Source organism: Mustela nivalis (assembly GCF_964662115.1).
Source record: "Mustela nivalis genome assembly, chromosome: 14".
NCBI classification, from domain to species: Eukaryota; Metazoa; Chordata; class Mammalia; order Carnivora; family Mustelidae; genus Mustela; species Mustela nivalis.
In genome coordinates this window covers 68,588,401-68,615,289 of record NC_139033.1, presented here as the reverse complement: position 1 = coordinate 68,615,289, position 26,889 = coordinate 68,588,401, and the positions used below count along the sequence as shown (strand labels likewise).

At 39.5% G+C, this 26,889-nt stretch overlaps 1 protein-coding gene and 1 pseudogene across 2 annotated transcripts in view; one reads left to right on the top strand and one right to left on the bottom strand.

The window, feature by feature from the left end:
* Positions 1-26,889, top strand: part of COLEC12 (collectin subfamily member 12) — a 202,270-nt gene that overhangs the window by 68,737 nt on the left and 106,644 nt on the right. The gene's annotated exons all lie outside the window — the stretch shown is intronic.
* On the bottom strand, positions 10,241-11,653 carry LOC309847612 (26S proteasome regulatory subunit 7 pseudogene; annotated as a pseudogene). Its single transcript has one exon. The product of its transcript is annotated as a 26S proteasome regulatory subunit 7 pseudogene (transcript).

Below are 26,889 nucleotides of genomic sequence, written 5' to 3'. Positions count from 1 at the left end.
GGGGAGGTGCTTAATGTGTGTGCGCATGTGCGTGCACATGCGCATTTTGTGTATTCCAGAATGGCTCAGTTCAGTTGGATGGCGTTTTCTGTGTTTGCTTAGTGTTTGTTGCAGAAGAAACTGTGTATTAGCAAAAAAGTGAAGTTCATGTTATGCTCCAATTGTTTTCTAATATATCAAATGGTTTGGAAAGAGTTTGTATTTTCAAAGTAGCAATATAGCAGAACTGGCTGTAATTTTACCCCTTAACTTTTATATAAGTTTTATATAAGAGACCCAGCCAGGTTAAATGAGGTTTTGTAGCCAGATTAGAAGTTGAAACCAGGCTCCCTTTGTAGTAGGAATGTCCACATACCCTGTTGCTTCTTTTGCTGTATTTTGTAAACTCTTGCTATTATCATTATTATTATTATTATTATTTTTTTTTTTTTTTTTGCCAGTGATAACATTGTTTTACTGGCCTTAAACATTTTTAACTGGCTTTAATGTAGATGCCAGCACTTAACAGAGTATCTGGAACTGAACAAATATTTGTTAGTAAATGAATGAATAAATTAATGAGGTTAGTGAATGGACATAGTCAAGTCCAGGTTCACTGTGGAAACATTTTCAGACCTGAGTCTGAAAATGGCCATGTTTGCTGTTGTATTTATATATTTCTTAACATGTGTTTCTTTAACATGTATAAAACTGTGCTAACCTTTTCATAGGACCTTATCTTTTTAAAAAAAATATGTGCCCCATACCCCTTTCCCACTTTTCCCATTGGCCAGTGGTTTTTATCCCATGATTTTGTCTAGATGGACATATAGAAAAGATACATGGGGGCGCCTGGGTGGCTCAGAGGGTTAAGCCTTTGCCTCTGGCTCAGGTCATGGTCCCAGGGTCCTGGGATCAAGTCCCACTTCAGGCTCTCTGTTCAATGGGAGCCTGCTTCTTTCTCTCCCTCTGCCTGTCATTTCCTCTGTTTGTGCTCTCTCTCTCTGGCAAATAAATAAATAAAATCTTTAAAAATAGAAAAAAAAAAGATACATGTTTGGAGTTAAGGATGGCTCTTACACTCTTCAAGGTTTCTTGGATTGGTTTGGATTTTAGTAAAATGATTAGGAGTATAGGCTTGTGACCTACCACAGACAAGTTATTTAACTTCCCTAGATTAAACTGGTATCTTCCTCATTGGCTTTCTGTAATTGTTAGATAAAATCATATATATAAATTACATATCACAGTGCCTGGTACATGGCAGTGGTTCAGTAAGTGTTAGCAATTATCATCATCATCATTATCAGTACTACAGCTGTTGCTGCTGCCAATGTGTGTTGGAAGGAACCAAGGATCAGTGAATGTGAGAGAAGGAGCCCTGGTACACTGAGCTGTGGCCTGGTTTTCCCAGCTACTTACTGGAGATCTCCAAACCAGATATGTGGTAGGATGTCAAACTCAACACGTCCAAAGTCAGACTCATTAACTCGTTCCGGATGTACTTCTCTTCATGAGTTCTAACCACTTTCATTGACTTACCCAAGCTAGATACCTCAGTGCTGCTTTCCTCTGTCCTCCCTCCTCCACATCCCATGGGTCATTCATTCATTCAGTTATGATTTTATTGAACACCAGCTGTGTGTCAGGCACTCTCCAAAGTGCCTCATGAAATAAACATGAATAAGGCATGATTCTTCAGTGTGTTATGAGATGAGATAGAAAGTAGGAAGGAGGGGCACCTGGGTGGCTCAGTGGGTTAAAGCCTCTGCCTTCACCCCAGGTCATGATCCCTGAGTCCTAATATCGAGCCCCACATCAGGCTCTCTGCTCAGTGGGGGGCCTGCTTCTCTCTCTCTCTCTGCCTGCCTCTCTGCCTACTTGTGATCTCTGCCTGTCAAATAAATAAATAAAATATTAAAAAAAAAAAAACAGTAGGAAGGACCTGATCCAAATCCTGCACAGTAGGCCAGTCAAGATAAAATGTGTTGACCAGCTATAAGAGGCCACATAATGCAATCATGGTTCCTGTATTTTGCTACCCTCTTAAGTACAAAGTGGATAACCATTAATGTGCAAAGATGATGAAGGGTATCATCAAGGGATCATTCTATATTTTTAAAATTTGGGTTCTTTGGGTTAACAAAGCATATTTGCTTTGCCAGGAACACTAGTTTTATTACTCGTTCTCCATTTGGAGTCTTAAAAACATTCTTCCACATGACAGTGACTATGCAGTAAAAGTTTTCCCTCTCTTTTAGAGTACTCAGTTCTTTAGTTGGATTTGTGTATGATAATCGTTTTCCGTGGTGATATGGAGGTAGGTTCAAAATAATTTTAAGTCAACTATTAAAAATCTGTTTAATTTAAAGAAGTTTTGAATTTAAGTTTTAAAAAATCTTTAAGTTTCTACTTTTTATATGCTTACTTGGATTAATAAACTTAGCTTAATCAATTCACACTCATATTCTTAGTAGTTTACTCTGTACAAATAAAACCTAAGAGATTTTCCATTCACTCTAATTTTCGAATGTAACGTATAATTGAAAAAGGAACATTATCTTTCAAATGTGCTATAAACAATATATTCATTAATAAATAATTAGGTAATTAGGAAAGAGCTCTGGAAAAATAGAAGTTTTCAAAATAGGGATAATTAATAAGCAGAGTTATCTAGGTCCAGAGTCTGTAATTCTCTAAAGGATTTATTTATTGAGCATCTGCCTTGTGCCAGGCCCTGTTCTAGGAGCTGGGGATGCAGCAGTGAGCAAACAACAGCCAACCCTGAGGCAGTTCACATTCTACTGGGAGAGACAGAAAACAAATGAACAAACAATAAACCTGTAAGGCCAGGCAGTGTTAAGAACTGTGATTTAAAGTAAGAGCAATAAGGGCCAGAAGCACTTGTGGGCTGTAGATTCCTAGGGATGGAAGCACAGAGCAGCAGGCTGAGGATGGCTTCACCCAGCTCACCCAGCAGGCCAGCTGGCCAGTGGGGAAAAAGGTAGGCTGTCTGGGGCCAGGGGACATAAGGACATGGTCTGTGGGCACGGCGGAGGCCGTGCCTGTAAAGCCCTTTTTGCCACGCCCCCATGGCCCTGAATTCCTGGGTGAGCAAGGGAAAATCCCAGTTCCAGCCAGCAGCCACATGCCATTAAATGAGAACTGAAGGGCGCCTGGGTGGCTCAGTGGGTTAAGCCGCTGCCTTCAGCTCAGGTCATGATCTCAGGGTCCTGGGATCGAGTCCCACATCTGGCTCTCTGCTCAGCAGGGAGCCTGCTTCCCTCTCTCTCTCTGCCTGCCTCTCTGCCTCTCTTGTGATCTCTCTCTCTGTCAAATAAATAAATAAAATCTTAAAAAATAAATAAAAGAGAACTGAATGAAGAGAGTTACTCCCATCGTACTTCAGATACGCTTTACCCTGAAATCGAGGAATGTAGAAATCAGGACCTGTAAAGAAACCAAGGATGTTCAGACTCTGACAGAAGCAGCTGATTTGTGAAAGCCTTTCTTCTTGGGGTTTCCTGTGGAGGAGGCACTGGCCCTCATTGAATGACTTCTTTCTAGAGTCTTTTAAAATTACAGATGTGAAGCCCATAAAGGGAGACCCTGTGTCCAGGGCAATAGGAAGGATCCTTGGCAAAGGAGGAACAACCAAACTCACCAGCGAGAACATGAAACAGACATGGATAGTTTGGGCTGATGTCAAAGTTCCCAATCTTGGGCTCTTTTCAAAACCTCAGATGGCAAGAAATGCCATTTGATGGCAAATCTTCCATCAGAGCTTTTTGGCAGTATTCGAGCCATGGTTAGCCGAGCAGCAGATCAATTCTCATTTCAAACCAGAGACATTTTACCTTGAGATGCTAGAGAAAATGATGTCGCCCTCCACACATCGTCACAAGAAACCAGGTGAAGAATTTTTCAATTACTTCAAGCCTCCATCGCTCCTTCCATTCTCAGCCAGAAGCATCAATAGAAAGGAAAGGTTTGATACTATTCACACTCAGGAACTTGGAGAATTTTCATATCTGAACTTAGTGCCATTATTTTACTTACACATTAATTATAATTTATCACCTCATTTTTTTTAAAAGTAGGCTCCATGCCCAATGTGGGGCCTGAACTCAAGACTCTGTGTTCAGGAGTTACATGCTCTACCTCATGAGCCAGCCAGGCGCCCCTCGCATCATCTTAAATAAAAGATTTGCATAGTTTATAATTCTTTTACTGGAATGAAACTTCTAGTTTAAACAGACCTTTATGAATTTATAAGTTTATTTAGACATGTAAAACTTTTTATACATTTATAAGCATGCCTTGTCTATGGAATGTAGATAAAAATCATCTCACCATAAATAAATAAATAAATAAATAAATAAATAACAAAGGGTACTAGATGAGACAGATGGGGGTGGTAGGGGATCTCGCACAGATTGTAGGGCTTCTCCTGGCTTGGTTGTTCACTGTGATTTCATTATTCACATAGCTTGGAATTAGATGCTCAAATTGACCTCAACCATCACAGTCCTACCTTCCCTTTCTCTCTGGTGCAGATTCTCAGCTAGCCTGTGTTAGTAATGAATCACGTAAGAACATAGCTTTGTTCGCTTGTGTTGTTCACAATCAAATCAGCCAAGTATAGAGGTTGTCTGGTGTGGTACACATTGGTCTAACAGTAGTTTAGCTACTTTGATATCTGCATCCCTACTAGTGGGGAGACAAAATGCTTTCATTAAGAAAGCACAAACACACAAAGAGATGGTTAACTGTGTCTTGATGTTAGCAAATTTTTAGTCTCAAATTCTACAGCTTCACGATCTCAGAGGGATTTTCCTTCTTACTGTTAAGGAAAAATCACTCCCCACTGCATTTTAAAGAATTAAAAGTTAAACTTGTATGTTAAGAATATTCACTTTGGCCTGTTAAAAACATTATGATTGCCCCCCCAAAAGGAGGCTTTTATAACCTTTTACATTTTTAAAATAAAAGCCTTCCATCTGGTTAAAAAATATCTTTAAAAAAATTCCTTTACTGTGTTTGTATTTCCTAGTAAATGTTATATTCGTTCTTTAGAAAATTTGCTTGGGGGCAAGTTCATTTTGGCCTGATGTAATTTAATCCAAAGGGAGAAAAACACTTAAGTTAATGAAATCTTAACGGAAAGCCATTATGTTTTTATATAGTTTAGTGTTTTAATTACTATTGTACCAAATTATATTGGCTTATAATTTTTAATTTAAGTCTCAAAAAAAGATAGAGCCTTTAGTTACCTAATTAAATGCAATGCTGATTCATTTGGGAAATAATACTTTATTTAAAGTAATTCCTTTCAAATGAGCTCCAGCAGACATATGGCTGTATGTATCAATTGGATTTAATTTCTTTTTTTTAAAGATTTTATTTATTTATTTGACAAACAGAGATCACAAGTAGGCAGAGAGGCAGGCAGAGAGAGAGAGAAGAGGGGAAGCAGGCTCCTTGCTGAGCAAAGAGCCTGATGCGGGACCTGATCCCAGGACCCTGAGATCATGACCTGAGCTGAAGGCAGAGGCTTAACCCACTGAGCCACCCAGGCCCCCTGGATTTAATTTCTAATCAGTCACTTTTTTAGCCATAATAAGAGATTAGTTAGCATAAGTGACTCTTAATCTCACAAAAAACAAACTGAGGGTTGCTGGAGGGGGGGTTTGGAGAAGGGAGGTGGGGTTATGGACATTGGGGAGGGTATGTGCTTTGGTGAGCGCTGTGAAGTGTGTAAACCTGGCGATTCACAGACCTGTACCCCTGGGGATAAAAATATATGTTTATAAAAAATAAAAAATTTAAAAAAAAAAAGCACGATTTTTTAAAAAAAGAGATTAGTTAGCAATCATGGCATGTGTTCTGACCATTTGGTCAGTTACTCACTGAGTAACTTGAAGTAAACTGTTTTGAAGCACTATTTTTAATAAAAAGTTCTGATTTCTGTTTTCTTTGAAAATGGGAGATACCATAGAATCATGAAAATCAACCTTTTTTGCCATCATTTAACTTGATCTGGAGAGAGATAAAATGTATAAGTTTGTATTGCTTAGGTTTTTTAAGATTTTATTTCTGAAATTCAAGAGTTCTAATTTTTAAAGTTTCCTGGTATAAAGTTTGCAAACCACATATCCAGTAAAGGACTAATATCCAAAATACACAAGAAACTCATCCAATTCAATTTAAAAAAACCCCATCCCAATTAAAAATATTTTCCCCCATTTTGTAGTTTCCTTTTCATTTTGTCAATGATTTCCTTTGCTGTGCAGGAGTTTTTTAGTTTTATGTAGTCCTACTTCTTCATTTTTACTTTCCTTGCCTTCGCTTCTGGTGTCAAATCTAAAATATCATTGCTAAGACCAATGTCAATGAGCTTACATCTTATGTTTTCTTCTAGGGGTCTTGTGATTTCAGGTCTTATATGCAAGTCTTTAATCCATTTGAGTTTATTTTTGTATGTGGTGTAAGATAGGGTTTCATTCTTTTGCATGTGGCTGTCCAGGTTTTCCCAATGCCATTTATTGAAGACACTATTATTGTCCTTTATCATAAGTTGACCATATGATCTTGGGTCTGTTTCTAGGCTGTCTATTCTGTTCCACTGATCAGTGTGGCTGTTTTTATGCCAATACCATACAATTTTGATTACTGTGGCTTCATAACATAGTTTGAAATCGGGGGGCATGGTGCCTCCAGCTTTGTTCTTCTTTCTCAAGATTGCTCTGGCTCTTCAGGATCTTTGTGGCTCCATGCAGATTTTAGTCTTGCTTCCTCCATTTCTGTGAAAATTCCATTGGAACTTTGATGGGGATTGCATTGACTTTGTAGATTACTTTGGTAGTGTGGACATTTTAACATTCTTTAAATCCATGAACACAGAACATCTTTTCATATATTGTGTCATCTTCAGTTTTTCATTAATGTCTTATAGTTTTCAGTGTACAGCTCTTTCATCTCCTTGGTTCGATTTATCCCTAGGTTGTTTTATTTATTTTTTTAATGCAGTTTTAAGTGGGATTGTTTTCTTAATTTTTTTTTTTAAAGATTTTTTATTTATTTATTTGACAGAGAGAGATCACAAGTAGGCAGAGAGACAGGCAGAGAGAGAGGAGGAAGCAGGCTCCCTGCTGAGCAGAGAGCCCGATGCGGGACTCGATCCCAGAACCCTGAGATCATGACCCGAGCCGAAGGCAGCGGCTTAACCCACTGAGCCACCCAGGCGCCCTCTTAATTTTTTTCTTGATAGTTCATTGTTAATGCATAGAAATGTCGCTGATTTTTATATATATTGATTTTTGTATCCTGCAACTACTCAAGTTGTTGATTATTTATAACCATTTTTTGGTGTAGTCCTTAGGGTTTTCTATATATGGTATCATTGCATCTGCAAATAGAGACAATTTTACTTCTCTCTTTACAAATTGGTTGTATTTTTAAAAGGTTCTTTGAGTTTCATCTGTCTCCTCTAACCACTCCGTCTCATCCTAAATTGCACATAAACTCCATGGGAGCAAAGACTTCCTCTGTTTCTGTTTTTTTTTTTTTTTTTTTAATTTTATTTATTTACTTGAGGAAAGTGAGAGAGCATGAGAGGGGAGAGGGTCAGAGGGAGAAACAGACTCCCCGCTGAGCAGGGAACCTGAGGTGGGACTCGATCCTGCAACTCCAGGATCATGACCTGAGCTGAAGGCAGTCACCTAACCAACTGAGCCACCCAGGCACCCCTGTTTCTCTGTTTTAATCCAACACATAGAACAAGGCATAACCCATGGCCAACATTTAGTCAATATTTATTGGGAAAATGTCATTAAGTAGGAATTCCATGAGGGCAAATAACAGTTTGTGTAGAACTGTGCATTTTTTATAAGATTTTATTTATTTGTTCTTCAAAGACAGAGAAAGGAAGGCAGAGGCAGAAGGAGAAGCAAGCTCCCTGGGAGACCATTGCAGGACTTGATCCCAGGACCCAGGATCACGACCTGAGCTAAAGGCAGATGCTTAACTGACTGAGCCATCCATGCACCCAGAATTGTGCATTTTATAAAAGATGATAATTTAACACCAAAGGCAACTTTGAAGGGGGTAAATAATACCTCCCCAAAGACAGCCAGAGGGGAGAGTGGAATCCAGAGAGCACACCCCACCTGCACATGAATGTGGTGGGATAGGCTTAGCCTCTCCTTATTTGGGATAATGCCAAGCATGTGATAAGATGTCCAATAAGTGTTTGTTGCATGAATTATTTAACTAGTTAATGGACTTGCTTTCAGTTATATTCAGTGTACATTTGAGGGTTAGTTATGAGCTGTGCCAATGATTGGGCAGATTCAAAGGTATGAATAAGAAAAGTTCTTTTTCCTCTAGAGATTAGTAATTACACAGATAAGCCTCCATCTTTGTAGTCCAGACACAGAATTTCACTTTCTTCCAAGAGCACTGCATCCCAGAGTCACTCCTCAGGGATTCACTGAAGAAACCTCTAAAAGGATCAGCCTATGGAGGTCACCCAAGGACAGCCCTGTCCACAGGGGCAAGATGTAGAACTCTTCCACCTGTGTATATTGGGTGACCTGTAATTCTTGCTGCTTTAAATGAGGACTTTCCCCCTCCTCAGAGGCCCACATTCAGCAACGGAAAGGGCAGGGACCCATTTACGTTGCTCTGTGTACATTGTCTTTGTTAGCATTGCGGGCATAGCTGAATATGTCCTTCTTGTCTCTCCATCTGATCTTCATCAACTGAGACTAACCAGAAAAGTTAAGTGTCTTGTCTGGGATAACCCTGTTTTTCAGTAGTTGAGCTAAGGCAAGAATGCACCCCTTCTCACTGTGGGGCCAGTGCTGTATCCAGGACACTCTCTTCCCGCCCCCCGCTCATGCTGTGTGGGAGATAGATAACATGGAGTACATCCCAAATCATCTATCCGTAGGATGTTGGTCAACATCCAAGATGAGAATGATTTTAACTTCAGGGTGCACGAACTGCAGACTGCCTCCCACAACTGCTCCAGAGGCCCTCACGTGCCCACCTCTGTCAGGGTCACATGGCTGCCCTAATTATTTCATTCCAGATATTGCAGACCCCAAGGAAATATCAACAGCAGTGGCCTCAGACACAAGTGATTCCCTCTCTAGTGACTGTGGGACCTTGTGCCAGTTATCAAATTTCTCTAAACCTCTACTTTCTCATCTAGAGAACAGAGGTAATGAGTGCCTTCCTTGTGATGGTTGTGAGAATTAAATGTATGTAAAGACCTTAGTAAGGGCTTCTAGTACGTGCTCAAGAAATGTTAGCTGTTGTTAAAGGATGATTATTTTAAAACAGAAAATCATGACTCTTATATGTTATACATGTCAAATAAACAGGTGTCAAGGATTTTTTTTTAAAGATTTTATTTATTTATTTGACAGAGAGAGAGAGAGATCACAAGTAGTCAGAGAGGCAGGAAGAGAGAGAGGGAAGCAGGCTCCCTGCTGAGCAGAGAGCCCAATGTGGGGCTTGATCCCAGGACCCTGAGATCATGACCTGAGTTGAAGGCAGAGGTTTAACCCACTGAGCCACCCAGGCGCCCAATGTGTCAAGGATTTATTTAACTCATTCTTTAATGAAAGAACGGTAATCTTGCAGCCAGGGCAAAGGAGAACCCAAAGGGCAGGTGCGTATGTAGGCGATTAGGATTGGGTTAGTAGATGCAAGATTGGGTTCTTCTAAAGAGAGAGGAAAATCAATTGCACTTCCAGTGGACAGAATTCATGTGCATGTCTGTGGGTAAGAATGACATACATTCCTCTCAGTCATCTGCAACTTACAAGTTGTAAAGTAGCCCAAAGACCACGAAATGTGCAAAGACCTCATAGGTTCAGGTAGTCTGGAAGGCTGCAGTAGGCAATGCCCAGTTTTCTGCTGATATCATCCGTTAGTCATTCGGATCCATTTGAAGCTTCTTCACAATCATCTTCTGCACAGTTTTTGTTATTGCTGGTTCCTTATTTGCATCCTAGGAATATTTTGAGGACCAGTAAGATAATGGATATGAAAACTTGCCATATAAGCTGTGGTATATATATATATATATTTTTTTTTTTTTTCTGCCTGACGACATCAGATACCACTTTTTATTGTACTACAAAGACATCTGAAAAAAACATACAATTTGAAACACTTTATTTTTGTGTGTGTCCTTGTTATTAACAAGGCTATTTAATAAAGTTAGGATTGCAGTGAAAGGAAGTTTTCATGAAAGCCTTCAGGATCAGTTGTATGTCATATAGCGGGGAGTAGCACTGAATTTGGCATAAGACTTAATGACCTTATTTACAGCCTCCAAGAAATCCTTCTCGGTAGCAATTTTTCGCCGTGCTCTGATGGCAAACATGCCAGCTTCTGTGCAGACGCTTCTAATCTCCGCACCAGTGCTATTTGGACACAGTCACGCTAACAATTCAAATCTGATATCTCTTTCGACACTCATTGAACGAGCATGAATCTTAAAAATGTGAGTCCGACCCTCTAGATCAGGTAAGCTGAATTCAATCTTTCTGTCCAGTCTCCCTGGCCTCATGAGTGCTGGATCCAGGGTGTCTGGTCTGTTAGTGGCCATCAGCACTTTAATGTTACCTCGGGGATCAAAACCGTCCAGCTGATTGATCAGTTCCAGCATTGTTCTCTGCACTTCGTTGTCTCCTCCAGCACCATCATCAAAACGAGCCCCTCCAATAGCATCAATTTCATCAAAGAAGATGAGGCAGGCTTTTTTCGTTCTGGCCATTTCAAAGAGCTCACGAACCATTCGAGCCCCCTCACCAACGTACTTCTGTACAAGTTCAGATCCAATAACTCGAATGAAGCAAGCATCAGTCCTGTTAGCAACTGCCCGAGCACAGAGGGTCTTGCCTATACCAGGTGGACCAAAGAGCAGCACACCCTTGGGAGGCTCAATGCCAAGGTTAACAAATCTTTCTGGATGAAGTAATGGGGTTTCAACTACTTCTCGAAGTTTCTCAATCTGTTCCTTACAGCCACCCACATCACTGTAAGTGACATCAGGTTTTTCTTCCACCTGCATCATGGTGACTGTTGGGTCAATCTTGGGAGGCAGCGGAATGTGAATCTGATACTTATTTCTGTCCACCCCAACTCTCATCCCTTCTTCAATGTCGGTAGGTGCTACCTGATCACTGAGGTCCACCACAAACTTGGCAAACTGCTTCACATTGATAATGTACTTTGGGTCCTCCGAGTCAGCATTGATTATCTTCGTACACCTTGCAACCTGCAAAGGCTGTTCACTCCGCAGTGTTTGCTTATCTGCAGCCAAATCCCAGAGTGCTGGTGGGGCCAGGCCAGTATCAGACTCTTTAATACCAGTGAGCTCATTAATTTTCTTGAGAAGTTGTTGAATGTCATCTTCAACCTGCTTTATCTGCCTAGAGTAAGTGCTTTGACCGTAAGTTTTCAGCAAGGCAATATCCCCCTCATCCAGAGCTCGGATAGGCTTGTCGTCCTTCTCCTCCTCTTTGGTTTTCCGCTGATCGGCACCGAGGTAATCTGGGCATTTTCGTTGTTCCGAGGGCCTCAACTGCTCAGTCAGCTGTGGTATATTTTGCAAATAGTGGTTAGAATTAAAGAGATTGGTGAGGCCAACCTCCATTTTCAGTCCTACCTTGCTACTTTCTGTGTCATCTTGAGTGAGCCACTGAGAACTTCCGTGCCTCTCTTTCCTTAGCTATAAGTTAGTGCATTTAAGATTCATTGCACAAGGTTATTGTGAGAATTAGGTGAGGTTCTTTGTGGGAAAGTACTTTAGAAAATAAAAAATGCCATGTCAAGATGGGATGTGATTATATGATTGTTCTCAGCTTAGATTGGTTCATTTTTCTTTAAGAAGAGTCTATAAGAGATGGAGTGGTGAGTTCTTAAACTCACCAGGTCATTATTACTGCAAGTTGTAAATCACATGGAGAAGTCTTTAACTCAGTAATGGTGATTTATGGCACTCCTCTTGATCCAAAAGCACTTCTCCAATATTCACCCACATGTCCTGATGACTCCAAAGAGAAGTTCATGGTGCCAGGAGCAGTAATGTTGAAGAACATGGAGGCCATGTGTCCCTAATTAAACCTGTAAGGGCGATATTTTACTCTCCTCAACCTCTTCCCCTAGTGTTGTCATCCCAGAGTCTCCCCTGGTTATCCTGTAAAAAGAGATTCATTTAACCAGCCTGTAGAGACTCTCAGGAATTTGCGGGAATTGGGAAGGAAAGTCTTTGGCCCGGCACACTCCTTTCCTGGCCCAGTTCTGGGTTTTGTAACTGAGAAGGGATAAGGAGGGTTTGGAGTGAGTCCAGGACCTGACACTGAACACATTGAAAGGAGGTGAGCGAGCCTGGAGCGGGGGATGGGGTGGGTGGGCAGGACTGCTTAGCCTGCAAAGGAGCCGGTCATGGCATGACTCTAAGTATGGACAGATACCAGGCTTTCCAGCATGCCTGGTGCAGAAGAGAGTAACTTCAGTGACAGCTCAAAGGTTATGGTTATGGAGACTGAAGTGCTGTCTGCCTAGGCTTGGGAATGCTGTGGACACATTTACGAAGATTCTACCAAGTTTTTCTCCAGACATCTTGAAGAACAAGAATGGGTCTCTCTTAGTATGAAATATTATGAATCAGGTCCTCCCAGAGGCAGAGGCTTGATTCAAATCTGATGAAGGGAAAACCAGAGAGAAGAACACCACTCCTGATCCTACCTAGTTTATTACAACTAACGGAGCCAAGTGAGGGTGGGAAAGCGATTGAGTAACTGAGCAGGCCTCCCTGTTTACCTGCACTTCCCTGTCCCCTGTGAGGGGACCCCAACATTTGTGACAGCATTTCTCATACTTCCTTCCTCTCCTTAGAGTGAGCTCCTCAAAGCCAGAGCCTTGGTTTTCCTCCGTTTGCCCTCAGGCCCTGGCATAAGACCTGACACGTAGTAGGGCTCAGCAATTATTTGTCACATGAGTACATTGATGATGACTCCATTGACAGACTGAGGTCAAGTCAACAGACACCTCCATGGCAGAGACACTGACAGAAACCCATTTAAAAGCCAAGTGAGCAGCCCAATCTTTGGGCTCGACTGTTCACCATAAAAATGTAAGGGAAGCCTGGGTCCAAATTTTAGTATTCATAGTGAGACTATTTTCAGCTTCCTCAGAGAAAGCATCTGTAAATAATCAGGCAGAAGCCTTTTATAAAACAACATAGAAAAACCTCAAAGACTATTCTAAGGCTGCAACATTTAAACAAGGTTTTTAACCCATGGGGATGCCAAGATCAACAAGGAGCTTCCTGCACATAAAAGCCTGGAATTTCATAGCAGTGTGGGGGCAAAAGCTATGATCGCATTTCCCCCTTTCTAAATTATATACTGCTTCGTGTTAATGTGAGCAGAGGGCCGGGGCAGAGACAGGCCTGTGGGTTACGTAAGTCCCACTGCAGCCTCCATCCCTGCTGTAATCCAGCTGCCATGGTCACAGTGGTCAGGGGGAGTCACCAGGCTGGCTGGACTGAGAAGGCAGAAGGTCATTCGTGGGTCATGCCATGATTTAAGTACTGGATGTGATTTATAACTAGGCTTTCCCTCTACATAGAAAAGTGATCAGGGACATTTGTTGTGTAATTTTTTTTCTCTCACTAGAAGATGTTGTTCTTAAAACTGAGTTCAGTGGCAGCTATAAAAGTCCATCTGTAGCACATCCCCAGATCACTGTCTTGTCCTTCCCATCTGGAAAGAGGAGCAAGAAATCAGATGAACTCTTTGGCTCTCTCAACCTGCATCATTGTCTCCTAGGGAGGAGAGATGGGTCTCTAGGTCACTTCTTTCCTGATCCCCGAATCAGGGACCACATCAACACATTCCGACTGGGCCAACCTCAGTTATAAGCAAGGGAAAAACAGAGTGCTCCTAAACTATCCCTAGTATCAGGCCAGCCCTATGCATGTGTGACCAGTATGATATGAAATCTGCCCAAAGTTTCTCAAACTTCTCATACCTAAAACGTTACTTTTTTTAATTTATTTTTTTTATTATGTTATGCTAGTCACTGTACAGTACATCATTAGTTTCTGACGTAGGGTTCCATTAGTCATTGTTTACATATAACCCCCAGTGCTCCTGCATACTTCTTAAGGCTCTTTTGGGGAGACAAGCACTACTAATCAGTTGCCATGTCTTCTTACCTGGGAAGGCTAATATTTGAACAACTATCATTATAACACCTGGAGGTACAATTAAAGAATAACTATTTATAGCCCAAAGGAGGATTTTTGAGGTTATTTTCTTAAAAAATAAGAACTTTACTTGGAAAAATAGTACATATGTTCATTTTAATTCTGTGTATTCTGGATTTGAGGGAAAGGCTACACCTTCATTTTCATACTCCTGGTTGGCACAGTGTTTGGAAGATGGTCTAGGCCCAATAAGTATTTTTTGAATCAGTGAGTGGAAAGAATATTCACAGAGCAAAAGTCTCTGGGCTTGTTGGCTGTGAGTCCAATGGTGTCTTCTTTCTGCAGACCCTGAGAAATTTGTATAAACAAAAAGATCAGAGTGGGAATTTTAAAAGAACATTTATTATCATTTTTAATAATACGTACATTTTAAGTTCATGAATACCATATCTAAAATTGTTCATGAACACACATATACTCCAATACTTCCATGGGCACATGCTTAGAATGTGATGCGTAGACTATATGCATGTGTATGTACATATCTGTGGATTTTTTTTGAAGATATGGAAAATACAGTTAACAGTAATTATCTCTAAAGAGAGAGTAAATTCAAAAAAGATAAAGGGCACTTTCACATTTTATCTTATATATTTCTCATTTTTTGAATTCTTCTTAAAATGAGTATGCATTTGTGTGTCTTAATTCTTAACACATGGTCTGGCACTTAGCAAACATTCAGTCGATGTTAAACACACACATACGTGAATCAGCAAATTGAGTGGCCTGAAAGTTATACTCAAACATTTGACTTTGAGAGAGTTAAGAGTAGAATGATGATAAAGAAATTGAACTGAAGACCTGGGAAAAAGAGGACATCATCATCTAGGTCACTGGAAGAAGCTATCAGAAATAAAGGAATAGCTTTGGGTTGCTGTTGATAAACATATTTTCCAGTTTTAAAAACAAAAACGGCCCCAAATTAGCTATCCACTGTTACCAAATAGTATAGTATTATGTGGAGTAACATAGTATTACCCCTAATCCTAGGTGTTCCTATGGGTTTATCTACTGACTCCACAAAGGCCTGGCAAGAAGGCCAGATAATCCTGGTGACCTGCTAATCTGATAGGGCTAGACCGGCATGACAGTCTGAAAGGCCTTTATACTCACAGCCCTGTTCAGGCAACAGCTGGTTGGCTGGATCAACTGAAAAACTCATGAGACCATATGGAAAAGGAGACAATAATCTAATGGTTCAACCACGGTCATCTGGCCTGTCCTGGAGCCTGATATCCAGAAACGGACATGATGAGTGTGAACTTCAACCCCAGTCCAACTGGCATGACCCATTACATGCATGGAACCCTTTCTTGGCCCCTCATCTAGGAAATGAGTTGGCAATATTTAAAAATGCTTAAATAGGGGACGCCTGTGTGGCTCAGTGGTTTAAGCCACTGCCTTGGCTCAGGTCATGATCCCAGAGTCCTGGGATCGAGTCCCGCATGGGCTCCTTGCTCGGCAGGGATCCTGCTTCTCTCTCCGCCTCTGCCTGCCTCTCTGCCTGCTTGTGTGTACTCTCTCTCTCTCCTTCTCTCTGACAAATAAATAAATATTTTTTTAAAAAATTTAAAATATTTAATATTAAATATTTTAAATTTTAAATTAGTTTAAATTAAATTTTAAAATATTTTAAATTAAAATATTTAAATTTAAAATATTAAAAAAAAAATGCTTCAATGGCAGCTTGGCGGCCATTTGAAGCTAGTAGAAAGATCCCAACGGCAGAAATGTCTAGCTAAGATTACCATCAGTAGTCAGTTGTTGGAATCACTTAAGTATTTCGATCAAGTGAAGAGAGTGCCACTTGGCCTCAGTCTGGGTGGCAGGGTCCTCTGAACCGTGGCTCCCACACAGACGTTCTGTGTATTACTCATGCTGTGAAGTACATGATGAAGCCACTGACTTCCTAAATTAAAGGCACGGGAAGCCAGACATGTAATTCTTTTAATTACACCTCCAAATTTCTCCTACATTCCTTTGGGTTTGCCTCCTGTTTGTCCATGTTTGCCTCCTGCTTCATCAACCTTCTGGCAGGAGATGAACAATCATGAACATAGGGCATCTGTAAAAGAAAGACCTCGGTTAATTTGTTTACACTATAGAAGAAAGAAGACACTTTTGGGGACGTTCAGAAGATACAAAATCTGATTTCTGTTGATAGTAGAGAAAATAATAGAACAGTTCATGGTAGAACTGAGACATACGTTTATACACTTTTTTGTCATTTGCTGTCTACTAGCATGGGTTGTTAATAAAACATTTGGCTTCTATCACCAGACAAGAGGGTTCAATTTTATCATGTATTTCTAGTAAAGTATATCCTTGTCAACTTAATATGTAGTTTTCATAACTCAGCGATAGAGACAGGCTTCATTTTTAGAAGATAGGCAGCCCTGAGCAACTCAAAGCTGTGTGTACACTTTTTATTTTATGTATTTTATTTTGTTTTATTTTCTTTTAGAATATGAGCAGGGGAGTAGGGGCAAAGGGAGAGGGAGAGAGAGAATCTCAAGTAGGCTCCCCACAGAGTGCACAGCCCCATGCGGGTTTGACCTCGTGACCTTGAGAACATGCCCTGAGCCACCCAGGTGCCCCGTGTACACTTTTTAAAACTATGCAACCATTCAGATATTTTATTTATAGGAACTAGTTGAAGTAAGTACTTGGCAATCCATGTAACTTTTTCTGCTGGATGACTTGAGAAACTGACCTTCGGAATTACACAGCTGAGTTTCTGTTCTGTCTCTCAACTGTTCTCCTTTGTAAGGACAGTGGCATGACTTGTCCTTCACAGTTTCTGTGGTGCTTTTCGGACTGTAATGGGAGACGTGCTGACCCATCTGCATTCCCAGACCAGGCCTCACTGACATCAGTACACCAGTCAGAAGGTTGCTAGGTCTTGGTGCAAAGAAAAACCTCTCTATAATTTCATGGTCATTAAACTAGTATAATCTCACCCATCCTTGATTCCCCCTGGGTGCCCTTGACCTCAGCTAAATCTTTGAACATGTAACCCCTTTGAGTGATGTTCTGAGAATAACCATGTTGGATATGGCATGGTAAATAAGGCCACAGCCTTTATTTGGGGGCCTGAGGGAAAGGAAAGACAGGACAGAAGACACAGGATTGGCTAGTTGTAATAACCTCCAAGGGATTTGGACGATGGAGATGGTCTCTAGTTACATACCTGGGGTTAGGATGATTAAGGCAGAGGGATATCAAGTCCTGGGTTAAGGGAACAGATTGAGGAGATCTGGCTCTGGATTTTGGTTAGTTTGCCTATCAAAGGCATGCTCCCAGCTGGGCCCTCTGCATCTCCAAGAATTGACTGGCCCAGGAGGGGCAGCAGTCTCCTTAGCTAGAAAGGGTTTTTGAAATGTTAAAACAATATAATGTACAAAAAATTAAAAAAATATATACAATACAAATGAGTTTAGCATATTTGTCAGAATCTTTCTTATTTGGCGTTTGTGGAGTTGCTCAATTATCTGTCAAATGTGTTCTGAGTGATTTGCCTGTAGTGGTCTAACATGATTTTGAATGAGTGGTACAGTATTTATACAGTCCTAACTTACTGTCCAGTATCAAGTTTAACCTCCACCTTAGAGGGAATCCAGAGCCTTCTTCCCCTTACCCAAAACCTTTTTGAGGGCTTTTATTAGACTTTTAGGCTTCTTTTTTTTTCCCTTTGGATTTCTGCAGAAGAGATTTAGCTTTTTAGGTTTTGTTGCTTTACAAAACTTAATGAGGCTTTTCCACTTTTTGTGTACTTGGAAATACTGAGGAATCATTCCAGTTTGCCATAATTTCTCAGACACTCACTGGCGGCTGGCCATAGGAAAATGTTTTCCTGTTCTAGGACTGAAGCAACTGTGGGGCTGAAATTTCATTTTAGTGACACACACACTCATAAATTACCACCAAATATTTTATCGTTTCATGTTTGCATGATTTTCCAGTTATCATTTGCTGTGAAACACACCGCTCCAAAACTTAGTGGCATGAAACAATTTATTATTCTTTTATCTCTGATCTGTGCGTTCAGGACTTGGTACAGCTTGCCTCTGTAGCACCATCCTGGGGTTTCAGCTGGGATGATAGGAATGGCTGAGAATTCCAAAACTTGGGGCGGCCAGGCAGCTCTCTCTCTCCTCATATGGTCTCTCCTAGTGACTAGTGTGAGTTTTCTCACAGAACGGCAGTCTCAGGGTAGGCTTCCTGCATGGTAGCTCAGGACTCCAAAACTAAGTCTTCAGGAGTCAGAAAGTGCTAGCCTAAGGCTTAGCCTGGAAATTGGCATGGCACCGCATTCTTTCTGCCATATTGGTTACGTTGGTTAAGTTTTCACAGAGACACCCACACCCAACCCTGCAGATTCCAGGGGAGAGAACAGACACTTCGCCTCTCAACTGGAGGAATAATAAGGAATTTGTGGTTATCTCTAGTCTACCACAGGGCATTTTGCACATCGACCAAAAGGAGATTATTTTTATCTCACTCTGTACCTGCCTTAAAAAGGTAGATATTTGGGGGGCCTGGGCCTCAGTCGTTAAGCAGCTGCCTTGGGCTGTAGGATCAAGCCCCCCAACCCATAGGCTGCCTGCTCAGCAGGGAGACTGCTACTCCCTCCCTACTCCCCTTGCTTGTGTTCCCTCTCTCACTCTCTCTCTCTCTAAAATGAATTTAAAATCTTTTTTTGAAAAAAAAAAAATGGGTACTTACTCATCTGTGGCTCATTTCAGAGTTCTCAATGAAGGTTGTTGATCTTTTGATGAAAAAAAATTTTGACTTCAAACTCAAATTATAATTTGGTAATCCCCTAAGATATGTGTAGTGTATATTAGGATATTGAAATGTATATCCTTGCACTTGCTGGATATTTTCCAAAGAATTTTAAGTTATCTGTGATCTGATCCCTATATCTGTGCTTGGGTATTATTATCTTCATTTTGTAAATGAGGAAGCAGATGCTCTGAATGGCTACTCATGGTGGTAGAGGCAGGACCAGAATTAGGTTAGCTTTTCATCCTCTTTTCACGGACGGCTTCGTTGAATTCCTTAATATAGGTAGAAGCCAACGGCTATAATAAGGACTTTTAATAAATTTTGTCATTTTGGATGTTAATTTCCTGAAGTGAAGAAAGATCTTTTGCCTCAGGCAAATACTTGGTGTTTGCACAGTTCTTATACTTACAGAGTATTTTCACACTTACTATCTTCTTTATTCCACATGCCGATCTCATGAGAGGTATTGTTGGTAGCACCACTTTTCAGATGAGGAAATGGAGGTACAGAGAGTTTAAGTAAACTGCTCATGGGTCATATGGCTGACTGCTGGAGCTGGTGCTCAAGCCCAGAACGTTGAATTCTGAATCCTATCATTTCTGCTTCTTGGATCCTCACTTCCCTATGCTTATATACCCAGTTTCTTGGCCTTTTAAAGCTTAGAACAGTATACAAATGGCTTAGTTGTAAAGACCAGGACCAGCCTCTTCAGGGACAAAAATGGAGGAGGCCCTAGAGGACTGAATATTCCACAGTGGTTAGAGAAAGGCACGAAGATTGGGGGCAGCGCCGGCATCATTAGAGGAAATGGGGAACACTCTAATCGTAGGCAGTTTCAACTTTGTTTCCAGGAAAAGCTAATACTGTTATGATTTCTCGTGATGCATGTGAAATCAGTTGCTATAGTAATGACCAGTGTTTCTTGGAATTTGCTGACAGCAACAGGCCTTAGGAGTGAAATTTCTCTGTTAATCATGCTTCTGAGGCTTATAGTAATGAACTTGGCTCTACCATCTCAGTCCCTCTACCATGTCCGTTTCCCACCATGATCTCCTCCTGGCCAGAAGGAAGAGCAAGACAGGTCTCTGCTCATGTCACCAGATAGATATGTTGTCAGTGGCCTTGGGAACATGATTCAGCTGTGGCCATGTTTGAAGACAGGGGAAGGCAGAAGACAAGAGGGAGTTTGGAACCCAGGTCTGAACATATGTTGGTGAATATTTGTCTAGATCCAATATAGCCCATACTTGTGTAGTCGTCATAGAGACTAGGATATAAATTATTTCATTATTTGTTCAGCTGAAACAATGTTAATAAACATTTCCATTTTTCCATTTAGATACAGGCAATATTGCTGACAGTTGTTCATATGTACAGGACACATTTCCTGGTTCCACATTCTACCCCACTGCTACAAGTAGCCATCTTTCTCTCAAGCTTCTACCTGCATTGGGATCTTTGCAGTAGCTACTCCCTCTTGCCAGTAATCTTGGTATGACTAGCTCCTTATCATTTAGACCTGACTCCTTTTCAAATTATTATTATTATTATTGGGGCACCTGGGTGGCTCAGTTGGTTGGGCATCTGCCTTTGACTCAGGTCATGATCCCAGGGTCCTGGGATCGAGCCCACCTTGGGACTCCTTGCTCCACAGGGACTCTTCTCACTCTCCCTCTGCCTCTCCCCTTGCTCATGCTCTCTCTCTCTCAAATAAATAAATAAAATCTTTTAAAAAACTAAATTATTATTTCAGGACTTTTTAAAAGGTATAATTGACATATGACATTATATTAGTTATAGATGTACAACTTAATGATTTGATATTTGTATATATTGGGAAATGATTACTACAAATGAAGTACTTTACATCTATCACCTAAGGTAGTTACATATTTTTTTATTATGATGAGAATTTTTAAGATTTACTCTCTTAACAACTTTCAAATATGCCATACATTATTGTTAACTATAGTCACCATGCTGTTCGTTACATGTCCATGATGTATTTATTTTTTGGATAGAATTTTGTACCTCTTGACACCTGTTACCCATTTCTCCCACCTCCACTCCCTGCCTCTGGCAATTACCAGTCTATTCTCTGATTCCAGGAGCTTGATTTCTTTGTTTTTTTGTTTTTGTTTCTTAGCTTCCATAAGTAAATAAGATCATATGGTATTTATCTTTCTCTGACTTCTTACAGTGAGCATACTGCCCTCCAGATTCATCCATGTTGTTGCAAATGGCAAGGTTCATTCTTTTTTATGGCTGAATAATAATGTAACTATTCAGAAATAGAATTTCCGGATTATATGGTAATTCTATTATTAATTTTCTTAGGAAAGTCCATACTGTTTTCCATAGTGGCTGCACCAATTTACATTCCCAACAGCAGTGCACAGGGGTCTCTTTTCTCCACACCCTCATCAACACTCATTATTTCTTGTCTTTCTGATAATAGCCATTTTAATAGGTGTGGGTGTTTTATCTTGCAGTTTTGATTTGTATTTTATTCATGGCATCTGCTGGCCATCTGTATATCTTCTTTGGGGAAATACCTGTTTAGATCCTCTGCCTATTTTTTATCAGATTTTTTTAGTTTTTTTCTTGTGTTTTGCTTGTAAATTTATAGGAGTTCTCCATATATTTTGGACATTTTTATTTTGTTTTGCTAGTGAGTTATATTTTTTTTGTTTGCTTTGCTAATGAGTTATAGGAGTTCTTCATACATTTTGTGTATTTTTATTTTGCTGATACTTTCCTTCACTGTGCAAGAGCTTTTAGTTTAATGTAGTCTTATTTGTTTACTTTTGCTTTTGGTGTCAGATTTAAAAAACAAGACCTTTGTCAAGGACCTTATACCTATCTTTTCTTCTAGGATTTTTATGGTTTTGGATCTTCCATTCACATTTTTAAACTATTTTGAGTTAATTTTTGTGTATGGTGTAAGATACTGTCCAGTTTCATTCTTTTACATATGGCTGTTCAGTTTGCTCAGTCATCCATCCATCCTAATTATGTATTGAAGAGACTGTCCATTTCCCATTGTATATTCTTTGTTCCTTTGTCATAATTGACCACATACGTGCAAGTTTTTTCAGCTTTCTCTATTCTCTTATATTGATCATTGTGACTGTTTTATGTCAGTACCATACTGTTTTGATTACTGTGACTTCATAATATAGTTTGAAATCAGGGAGCATCATGCTTTCAGCTTTGTTGTTCTTTCTCAAGATTGCTTTGGCTATTTGGGTCTTTTGTGGCCACACAAATTTTGTAACTGTTCTATTTCTGTGAACAATGCCATTAGAATTTTGATGGGGGATTGCATTGACTCTGTAGATTGCTTTGGGTAGGATGGAGATTTTATTGATTGACTGATTGATTATATGGAAATTTTAACAATATTCCTTGGATCAGTGAACACAATATTTAATTTATGTCCATTAATTCATTTCATTAATGTCTTAGAGTTTTCAGTGTACAGCTCTTTCATCTCCTTGGTTAAATTTATTCCCAAGTATTTTATTCATTTTGATGCCATTGTAAATGGGATTGTGTACTTAATTTTTTTCTGGTAGTTTATTATTACTGTATGGAAATGGAATAGACTTTTGTTTATTGGTTTTGTATTCTGCAACTTTGCTGAATTCATTCATTAGTTCTAACACTTTTTTGTGGAGTTTTTAGTGTTTTCTATATATAACATCACATCATCTGCAAATAATGAGTTTAATTCTTCCTTTCTAACTTGGATGCTTTTTTTTTTTAAGATTTTATTTATTTATTTGACGGAGAGATCACAAGTAGGCAGAGAGAGGGGGGAAGCAGGCTCCCTGCTGAGCAGAGAACCTGATGCGGGGGCTCAATCCCAGGACCCTGGGATCATGACCTGAGCCGAAGGCAGAGGCTTTAACCCACTGAGCCACCCAGGCATCCCTCTAGCTTGCTTTTTATTTCCTCTTCTTGCCTAATTGCCCTGGCTGGGGTTTCCAATATTGAATAAAGTGGTCAGCGAGGAGATCCTTGTCTTATTCCCAATCTTTGAGAGAAAGCTTACAGAGTTTTAGCATTGAGTATAACATTAGCTGTGGCCATATCATATGTGACCTTTATCATATGTGGCCTTTATTATACTGAGGTACATTCCCTCTATACTTATTGTTGAGAGGCGCTTTTTTGTTGAATTTTTTTTAAATCCTTTTCTGTATCTAGTAAGATGATCATAGGATTTTTATCCTTCATTTTATCATTTGGTGTGTCACAGTGATTGATTTTTGTGGATGTTAACCGTCATTCATCCTGGAATACATATTACTTAATGACTTAATCGTGGTGTATGATCCTTTTGATATATTGTTGAATTCAATTATGCTAATATTTTATTGAAGATTTTTATATTTATGTTCACTAGGGATATTGATATGTAATTTTCCTTCTTTTCTTTTTTGGGGTGTGTGTGTGTGTGTGTGTGTGTGCATGTGCACATGCCCTCCTTTTCTGGTATTGGTATTAGGATAATCCTGGCCTTCTAAAATAAGTTTGGAAGTGTTCTATTCTCCTCTATTTTTTGGAAGAGTTGAAGAAGGCTTGGTATTAATTCATCTTCAGATGTTTGGTAGAATTCAGTAATGATGTCTGCTTCTGGGTTTTGTTTGTTGGGAGGTTTTTGATTATTGACTCAATTTCCTTACTGGTAATCAGTCTGTTCAGATTTTCTGTTTCTTCATGATTCCGTCTTAGTAAGTTCTATGTAAGTTCTATGTTTCTAGGAATTTAGTCATTTCTTCTAGGTTGTAATTTGTTCGTGTATAGTCATCCATAGTAGTCTCTTACAATCCTCGTATTACTGTGGTAGGAGTTGTAATGTCTTCTTCATTTCTGTTTTCACATATTTTAGTCCTCTCTCTTTTTTTTCTTGGTGAGTCTAACTAAAGGTTTTCAATTATATATTTTCAAAGAACCAGCTCTTAGTTTCATTGATGTATTCTATTATCTTTTAAGTCCCTATTTTATTTATTTCTGCTCTGATCTTTATTTCCTTTATTATACCAACTTTGTACTTTGTTTTTCTTTATCTAGCTCCTTGAGATATAAAATTAGGTTGTTTATTTGAGATTTTACTTGTTTTTGAGGTAGCATTCATTACTATGAATGCCCTTCTTAGAACTGCTTTTACTGTATCTCATACAGTTTGGTATGTTGCATTTCCATTTTTATTTGTCTCAAGGTATTTTTTTTTTAAATTTTGTCTTCAATGCATTGGTTGTTCAGTAGCATATTGTTTGTGAATTATTTGTGAATTTTCCAGTTTTCTTGTAGTTAATTTCTAATTTCATGCTCCTGTGGTCAGAAAAGGTGCTTGATATTATTTCAGTTCTTCTTAAATTCACTAACACTTGTTTCATGATCTATCTGAAGATAATGATATGATATGATCTATCATATAATAGATATGATAGATCTATCCTGGTAGGTAGATAGATAGAGAAGATATGATCTATCCTGGTGGGTGTTCCATGTGCACTTGAGAAGAGTGTGTTTTCTGTTGCTTTCAGAGGGAATGTTCTATGTCTATCTGTTAGGTCCATCTGGTCTAACATGTTGTTAAGACCGATATTTCCTTATTTTCTATCTAGTAGACCTGTTCACCTCCTGACTTCTGAAGGACCCAATCTAAAAGTAGTCACTTTTGAGTCTCTGATATTTTTTGGGTACTATTTGATATTTTCGTGTTACTTTGTTTATTGTGCATCTCTTACCCACCCCCATACTCTCTCAGAAGCAAGTTCATGGAAAAGGGACCTTGTCTGTTGGTCACCACTGTAACCCTACAAACAATGACTGACCCACGTGTTCAACAAATATGTGTCAAATTAATGAACTATTCTAGTTACTGCAGTTCTTCAAACCTGACATGCTTTCCCACACTTCCATGACTTTGCACATGCTGGACCCTCCACCTAGAAAACCCTTTTCCACCATTCTTCTTTTTCTGTAATTCCCCAATTAGTTTACCAGACTTTATCTTGTGCTGTTCAGAATGTAGGGCAAAATGAGTTTTCTAATTTTAATTTTATTATTATGATGATTATTTAAAAACTTTAAGAGACCTACCCTCTAATTAAGGACTTCGGTCTTCTTGATAGAGCTGGTACTTCCCCATGACGTATTCAAGAGAAGTATGTGAACAGTGTTCCAGCTGTGGGACAGCACAGAAGCAGGGAGTGAGAGAGAATGGGAAAAGTTGATACTGAGGAGGCACACCTGGACTTAACATGAGGGCATGAGCATGCATGGGCATGTAGGGCATGGATGAGACTCAACGCCTCATCGTGTGGATAGAAATTTGCAGTTTTCTCCCTGCCCGTAACAGAAGAGATTCCCTACAAGAGAGGAGGCACAGAAGCCACTTTCAATGACTTGTGAAATTCTTAAGTAAAATGTTGAGAGAGCAGTTAGAGACTGTAACTCAAAGGTATTATGACGGTGACTCATTACATCTCTTTTTCAACCTCTGACCTTCTTCACCTTTTTTTTCCTTCTTTTCTTCCACATCAGATAATCTCATTTAAGCCAGTTCTGTTTAATGTTTGAATCACTTGCAGTAACCAGCATGTGATAAGTACTTGCCTGGATGTGCCTGGCTGTTCTTTATTATTTTCAGTTTGCTTTTGCTTTTTGATGAAACAATTCTCAAACTAATTTTTTGTTCAATGCATGTCACATGTCAGTTTGGAAACTTGATCTGTTGGGCCTTTGGGTTTTTTAAGGGGAATAAAAAAAAAAAAAAAGAAAAGCAACTGGAGAATGTAGAAAGAGTTTTAAAAAGTCATCTCTCCATCCTACAAATATTTCACCCACATCTAATAGCATGATGATAACTCATTTGAGGATGGTGAAAATCAGTAGCCTGACCAGGAACTAGTGCTGTTGATTATCATTTCTTATTTATTTTTCTTCAGTCCAACTTACTTTAAGCCTAACATATTCAACACCAGAGTATTGAGTAGTTGAAGAAAGACAGATGTGAATTACGGTTTAATTAGGTTCATATGTCACTATGACAGACAACTGAATAAACCTCCATGTTACTGCATATTTATCCAGAAAAGCTCTGCTAATCCATTTCTCTAGGCCTCCATTTCTTATCTTCAGATTAAAAAGTCAGACTAGTTGATAATTAAAAGCACTTCTATCTTTAAGGGTCAGTGTTTGCAGGAGAGTTTTTTGCTTGTTTTGTTTTGCTTTGGCTTGCTTTCTTTACCAGTTTGCAAGTCACCTCTGGAGCATTAAGTTTTTAAATTAAAATTTGTTTTGAAATCATTGTGAGTTCTTATGCAGTTGTAAGAAATAATACAGAATAATCCTGTATATTCTTTACCCAGTTTCCCCCAGTTGTAACATCTTGCAAGAACTGTAGGACAATATCACAACCAGAATATTGACATTAGTAGAGTCAAGATACAGAAAATGTCCATTGTCACAAGGTTCCCATATGTTTCCCTTATATAGATAGCTTTAATAACTTACCTCTGTTCCATCTTCTCTTAGCCCCAGGCAACCACTAATCAGTTGTCCATTTCTGTAGTTTTGTCATTTCAAGAAATGTATAAATAGAATTATGCAATATAAACCTTTCATGGTTGGCTCTACCCCTAGTCCCCAACTAAGTATAATTCTCTATAGCCTCATTAAGATTATTGCATGGAGGCTTAAGTGGGTAGGAGAAGAATAAATGAAACAAGATGGGATTGGGAGGAAGACAAACCATAAGTGACTCTTAATCTCACAAAACAAACTGAGGGTTGCTGGGGGGAGGGGGTTTGGGA